Source organism: Limulus polyphemus, unplaced genomic scaffold, assembly GCF_000517525.1.
Source record: "Limulus polyphemus unplaced genomic scaffold, Limulus_polyphemus-2.1.2 Scaffold3879, whole genome shotgun sequence".
Lineage (NCBI taxonomy): Eukaryota > Metazoa > Arthropoda > Merostomata > Xiphosura > Limulidae > Limulus > Limulus polyphemus.
Window position 1 is genome coordinate 106,759 of NW_013669489.1, and position 8,323 is coordinate 115,081.

Sequence of the window (8,323 nt, forward strand, 5' to 3'; positions counted from 1 at the left end):
GTAACAATATGTTTTTCACAGGATCTGATGGCTGCTAGATGTCCATTCATTTATCTTTCCAGCTTCAGCGTAAAATGTGCGATCAAATAAATAAAAAACACTATATGTCTGGTACCTTTTGGTTAAGAAATGTCAGATACTCGTCCAGTATCTTAGCTCTGTGACGTCGTAATTTAGTACCGTTTCTTTCCACTAGATTGTGAAGGTGAATCGCTATCGGCTCTGTGTCGTGGGTCCATTTGTTGTGAATTATATGTTTTTGATGTTTTGCCTCTTGAGAAGCATTTTCTAAGATTTGTCGAGTAGCCTATGCAGTCAAATAAAAGTGTTTAAAAATAATGATTAATGTATCTTTGTTTTAAGAAAAGTTAAATTATTAATACCATAAGAATAGAGAATTTATGAACTTAATAAGTTCTATAAGACTAACTTTAAAAGTATTACTAGTGAGTGTCCATGGGTTTCTAATTTATCATTTTTTTATCATAACATAAATTCCAGTTTCATATATATATATATACATGTTAGATTTTATATTTTAAAATTAATTCTTGATTAAACTGATATTTTACAACTTCATACCCAGAGAAATATCTACTTCAAGCTTCATGAAGTTTTAAATTTTCTGTAAAGTAATTTGGACGTAAAATAATAGGACATTTCTACAACTATGCGTACTGTGTAAAAATAATAACTCCATTGTAATAATTATGACATTTTTTAGGAAAAGTATCCTCTCTTTTCAAAAACAGCACCTTACAACTTCTTATTGAAAGTGATGATGAAACAATATTATATTGAACCTTTTCAGGTTTGGATAGAATATCAAACTTAAGATTATGAACAAAGAGGGGTTTGTTTGTTTGTTTGGATTTCGCGCAAAGCTACACGAGGGCTATCTGCGCTAGCCGTCCCTAATTTAGCAGTGTAAGACTAGAGGGAAGGCAGCTAGTCATCACCACCCACCGCCAACTCTTGGGCTACTCTTTTACCAACGAATAGTGGGATTGACCGTCACATTATAACACCCCCACGGCTGAAAGGGCGAGCATGTTTGGTGGGATGCGGATTCGAACCCGCGACCTTCAGATTGTGAGTCGAGCGCCTTATCCACCTGGCCATGCCGGGCACACCCGTGATGTACACAACACAAATAGCTGATTGTGTAGCTTTACGATTAACAAGAAATAAATGTTTGATACTGAAGAAGGAGTTGAAACATGTAATATTCATCAACTCCACCCCTTCCCCTAGAAGTGCAACGAAACAAATATGTGAATGGATAAAGCCGTTTCATAATGATAATTAAAAAAATCAGTTTCCATACCCGTGATGTACACAACACAAATAGCTGATTGTGTAGCTTTACGATTAACAAGAAATAAATGTTTGATACTGAAGAAGGAGTTGAAACATGTAATATTCATCAACTCCACCCCTTCCCCTAGAAGTGCAACGAAACAAATATGTGAATGGATAAAGCCGTTTCATAATGATAATTAAATGGGTCAATAAATTGTTAAACAATGTAAACACGCTCAAGGTCATATCAGAGTATCTGTTTATCGTATGAATCTATTCACTTGTGTTTTACTTAACAAACACTCTCTGAAAAAAATTAATTTTTAAGGTTATCAAAACAAATCGTAGCGTTTAACTGGCAGAAGCCACTTTATTTATTTGTGTGTGTGTAAAAGATAGGTGACAAATATTAAAATTTATATTTATTATTTATTATAAATTAAGATTTACTGCTCGCTACGTAATATATTTTCAGTTTTTCATAACTTGAAACTTGGGTAGTGGTCATTTCCACTGACCATTTGATATACTATACTTTCAGACATATGTGTACAATGAGTAATATATAGCAAGACCAGTATAATTATTTGTCCACCGAACGCGTAGTTTAATGTCTGATTGTATGTGAAAACTACATTGAGGTGCTGTTTCACGCAATTATTTATAATGAGTCATCTTACAGCAGGGACAGTACAGTTATTTGTCCACCTAACGCGTAGTTTAGCGTCTGTTTGTACGTGAAAACCACACCGAGCTCATGCTTCTAATTTTTTTAACTGCAAGATCCTTGCATTTTTCCGTCCTAATATTCATTGATTTTTTTTTATTATTATTTTCTTTTTTAAGGGTTAACTTAGTTCGTGCTTACGATCAATAAGTTAGCCCTGTAAACCCCCGAGACTTTCCCGGGTATCTGCCAGTAGCTATTCCACGCGAAATTCCCAAAACAGTAGTGATTATCTTAGCTCTTTGTTCTGTCCCGCTATAAACACGTACACACTCCATCATTAGCTCTTTTTCTCCATTCTCAAGGGACTTCGCCTATTGACAGTCTCCTCGTAATCTTTTGGAAAACCAGGACTGTTTTTACGGTCATCACGACGTATGATATAAAAATTTTCTCGCCTCTGTTCCCCTTTCTTTGCTATTCCCCGTATGTACGCTCAGGCTTTGTTGCTTTCTCAGGTTAGAATACTCTTCGTTCTACCGAAAGATGGCGACAGAAGGCTCTCTAGCAGAGTGAGATTGACTAAACCAATCACATAAAGACCTGGACAATAAGGGTTTGAAGTCCTGGTAAGTTCGATTTATCTAGCTTTTTCGTAATGATGAGAATATTTATTTTTTGTTTATAAGACTTTTATCCGTTTCTGTTTAAAAGCAGGGTTACTTTGACGAAGTACGTTTTGATGCTAGTTATAATTGTTTCTTTTGGAGACAACTTTCAGTTTCTGTGGGGAGGGGGGGGGGGTAGCTGAACAGAAGTACACGACCCCAAGAGCCTGAAAAGTTTGTTTTTTACCGAATTTTTACTTTTTCGGTTTTCTGGGAGTAAACACTCAGTACGGAAGAATTTGTGCAAAGTATTTACTCCAATGTTACGAAAGCGAAATGTCGGTAATAAAATTATTTCCACAGTTCTGTAGGCGTATCTTAACTAGCAGACATAGGTGTTCATCAGTGACTAAAAGCGAAATTCCTGGTGCTAATAAAAAAAATACACAAAAACACCTATCACGAAAAGTGTGTTTTCAAAATACATAAAAACACCTATCACGAAGAGTATGTTTTCTACACTGAAATTAACAAGTACGATCCTATGATACTGCGAAAGCACTCTGAGAATTTGAACATGAATGACAAAGAAGTATCATTAAACGGAAACAATATTCCTGATATCCCTTGAAGACGCCAATCCAAATAAAATACTGAAACAATATTTCTGACATCTCTTGAAGACGCCAATCAAAATATTCTTCTAATACAATATTCACACATCGTGAAAAGCAAGGCCAATCCAAATAAAATACTGAAACAATATTCACACCTCGTGGTGAGCAAGGCCAATCCAAATAAAATACTGAAACAATATTCACACCTCGTGGTGAGCAAGGCCAATCCAAATAAAATACTGAAACAATATTCACATCTCGTGGTGAGCAAGGCCAATCCAAATAAAATACTGAAACAATATTCACACCTCGTGAAAAGCAAGGCCAATCCAAATAAAATACTGAAACAATGTTCACACCTCGTGGTGAGCAAGGCCAATCCAAATATTCTACTGAAACAATATTCACATCTCGTGGCAAGTACAGTCATTCCAACTATTGTACTGAAACAATGATCTTATCTCATGACTAATAATGTCAATCCAAATAGTCTAATGAATCGGTGCTTATACTTCGTGACAGTAAGGAAGACGACTCCAGACAGTTTTGTTATCCAATTTTTAAAGTTGAACTGTTTACCATATCATTTAGAATAGCACGCGCGTACAAAGTGTGCATTTTTCACAATAGATTATATTGTAAACTATTACAGAGATGAATATCAAAACATTTACACACACACTGCACATCAATTAAGCTAATAAAATCAGTTCAGAGCGTGCAGGATTCGGGTGTATATAATTAGGAATTACTCGGATTACCGTTGTTTATTGTTCTTATCTTTATATGAAATCGGTATATCATATACAAGTATCCTACACATTTGAACTTAGTTTCTGAATTATTGCTTTGTTTATTAAACAAAATGTAAGAGACGTCTGTTTAATGTAAAAAGATGTGTGCGTGTATGGCACAATGTAAACATTATGTTTTATCAACCATTAGGCATAAAGTAGAATATGATGATTACGTTGGTTTGAGAAATCGTCGTCAAAAAAAGTTTATCACTGCAGTGATAATGATAAAAGGTTGGAGACTAGCTTAGTGACGTACCTAGAGATCTACGACTCAAAAAAGTTTATCACTGGAGTGATAATGATAAAAAGTTGGAGACTAGCTTAGTGACGTACCTAGAGATCTACGACTCAAAAAAGTTTATCACTGGAGTGATAATGATAAAAATCTGGAGACTAGCTTAGTGACGTACCTAGAGATCTACGACTCAAAAAAGTATATCCCTGGAGTGATAATGATAAAAAGCTGGAGACTAGCTTAGTGACGTACCTAGAGATCTACGACTCTAAAAAGTTTATCCTTGGAGTGATAATGATAAAAAGCTGGAGACTAGCTTAGTGACGTACCTACAGATCTACGACTCAGTATTTTGGTGTTGCACAAGTCAATTCGCTTGTCGATCGTTCCTTCATCGGCCCATAACTTTCAAGTAACTGTTAGAAGTGTCCCTGATAGTGGATAACTATGTCTCATCTGTCTATGATATTCAGATCCTATAATCAAGTGTTCCTCATCCGGATAACTATGTCTCATCTGTCTATGATATTTAGATCGTATGATCAAATGTTTTGGTACTGGATAACAGTGTTCCATTAGTCTATGATATTCAGATCCTATAATCAAGTGTTCCTCATCCGGATAACTATGTCTCATCTGTCTATGATATTTAGATCGTATGATCAAATGTTTTGGTACTGGATAACAGTGTTCCATTAGTCTATGATATTCAGATCCTATAATCAAGTGTTCCTCATCCGGATAAACATGCTCCATCAGTCTACGATATTCTTATCTTCTGATCAAGTGTCCCTGATAGTGGATAACCATGTCTCATCAGTCTATGATTTTTAGATCGTATGATCAAATGTTTTGGTACTGGATAACCGAGTTCCATTAGTCTATGATATTCAGATCCTGTGATCAAGTGTCGCTGATACCAGATAACAATCCTCCATCTGTTTATGATCATTCACATCATATGATCAGAAGCCTCTGGTGCTCTAAAACGTTTAATTTATAATCAAATGAAACTCGGATAAGTATGATTAAGTGTCCCCTGGTCCAGGGTAATGAACACTATGTCATCAAGATTATTAAGATCAAGTGTCCCCTGGTCCTGGGTAATTAACACTATGTCATCAAGATTATTAAGATCAAGTGTTCCCTGGTCCTGGGTAATTAATACTATGTCATCAAGATTATTAAGATCAAGTGTCCCCAGCTTTCCTTAATTACGTTTCAAGAATCATTAGTACAACATCTACACGTTCTGCCATTAAATAATGTAATGTCAAGCTTCCCAAGCAATGGATCAGTATGTTGTACGTATAAATAAAAAAGCGAAGATCAGAAAAGGTTTCTACTTAACTTTAGAGGAATATAAATACCTTTTAAAACCCGCGAACTTCAGATTGCGAGTCGAGCGCCTTAACTACCAAGCCATGCTAGGTCCGCAAACCTTGGGCTCAGATACCTATTAGCAACGATCTGGCGTACAGTACACCGGGAAAAATGTTTACACCGAGTATCTTGATAAGTTAATAAAATGCAAATTTATGCCAACACAATAACAATTAACGTGACAATAACAATAACCTATTACGAGGAAACACCTTGAGAAGGTATTAAACCATGTATCATAGATATACTGCTACAGTTTTCAAATGTGCTAGGAAAATTAAACGTGTAAATAAAAATATCGCTTTTTCAATAATTTGAAAACAACCAATGTTTTCTATAATTTTAAATGTCCATATGTAGGTTTCTAGCTATATCGACTTAACGAGTAAAGAAAAACATGGAAATATGATGGCCAATAACAGATCTAGTATAGCTAATCAAGTTGTCGGTGAATGTGACGTAGAAATACAGTTCACAATAGTCATCTTATATGGGGAAACGACACGACACAAAAACACTCTTAAAGATGGCGTTGTATCTTAATGAAGTGGGAAAATATCTGCAAATCAATATCTTGACGCCGCACAAAATTATGGACAACGAACAACTAGTATAATATTAAACAACCAGTGGTCACCTTGATACCGTACAAAATTATGGACAACAAATAACTAGTATAATATTAAACAGCCAGTGGTCATCTTGATATCGTACAAAATTATGGACAACGAACAACTAGTATAATATTAAACAACCAGTGGTCATTTTGATATCGTACAAAATTATGGACAACAAACAACTAGTATAATATTAAACAGCCAGTGGTCATTTTGATATCGTACAAAATTATGGACAACGAACAACTAGTATAATATTAAACAGCCAGTGGTCATTTTGATACCGTACAAAATTATGGACAACAAACAACTAGTATAATATTAAACAACCAGTGGTCATTTTGATACCGTACAAAATTATGGACAACAAACAACTAGTATAATATTAAACAACCAGTGGTCATTTTGATACCGTACAAAATTATGGACAACAAACAACTAGTATAATATTAAACAACCAGTGGTCATTTTGATGTCGTATTAAATTATGGACGGTGGAACTTATTCAAATATCAATGGGTATATATCAAATATCGAAAAAAACGTTCGACAACTGTGCCAGTCATAAAATCAATTTCACCCATTACTTGTCAGTGTCCTAGCTTATTACCAGCAGAGGGCGCACAAGCGCCTCGCTTTTATACCTGGATTAATTGCGTGGGTAAATTCGGTATATCGAAAGTTAACATCTTGACAACATACAAAATGTCTAACGAAAATACCAAAAATTAACTGTTAAAACTACAGACTGTATACAGTGGTAACGAAGATGTCTATACTTCATGACCTGAAATGCTGAATAATTAAACTCATGAAAATAATGTACGGTGTGTAGCTTGTGTACATAATGTGAATAAAATACAGTTGATGTGCAAAGCAAGTTCACATTGTGGTTGATCTTCCAGCAGTAGCTTTTCACGCTCTCTGCCATTAATGAAAAGACCGTCTTAGTTTTTACCATAATTGATAATACAACATGTTACCTACCCACGGGTAAAATATTTGTTTTGGTAATTTTACAGCAATAAAATTTTACACTTTATCTACTCACGGGTAAAACACTTGTATGGTAATCTTACAGTAGTAAAATTTTACACTTTTCATACCCACGGGTAAAACACTTGTATGGTAATTTAACAATAGTAAAATTTTACACTTTTCATACCCACGGGTAAAATACTTGTATGGTAATCTTACAGTAGTAATTTGACACTTTATCTAGCCACGGGTAAAACATTTGGTTTGGTAAACTTACAGTAGTAGTTTTACACTTTATCTAGCCATGGGTAAGACATTTGGTTTGGTAATCTTACAGTGGTAGTTTTACACTTTATCTACCCATGGGTAAAACATTTGGTTTGGTAATTTTACAGTGGTAATTTGACACTTTATCTACCCACGGGTAAAACATTTGGTTTGGTAATCTTACAGTAGTAATTTTACACTTTATCTACCCACGGGTAAAACATTTGGTTTGGTAATATTACAGTAGTAATTGTACACTTTATCTACCCACGGGTAAAACATTTGGTTTGGTAATATTACAGTAGTAATTTTACACTTTATCTACCCACGGGTAAAACATTTGGTTTGATAATCTTACAGAAGTAAAAGTTTACATTTTATATACCCACGAATAAGACATTTGTTTGGTCTTACGGTAACCTTACAAGAGTAATTTTACATTTTTAATATCTACAAAAAAACATATGTTTGGTCTTACCGTAATCTTACAGTAGCAAAGAAATTAACAGGCTGTCTATCCAAGGATGTAACATTCGGTTGTTGTTAAGGTGATGTAATCTTAATGTACTACTTGTACAGGCTACCTATCAATCCATGGGTAAATCACACACTACTCCAAACTATGAGTTGTTAAGGTTGTTGTTAAAGTGATGTAATCTTAATATACTACTTGTACAGGCTACCTATCAATCCATGGGTAAATCAAACACTACTCCAAACTATGAGTTGTTAAGGTTGTTGTTAAGGTGATGTAATCTTAATATACTACTTGTACAGGCTACCTATCAATCCATGGGTAAATCACACACTACTCCAAACTATGAGTTGTTAAGGTTGTTGTTAAGGTGATGT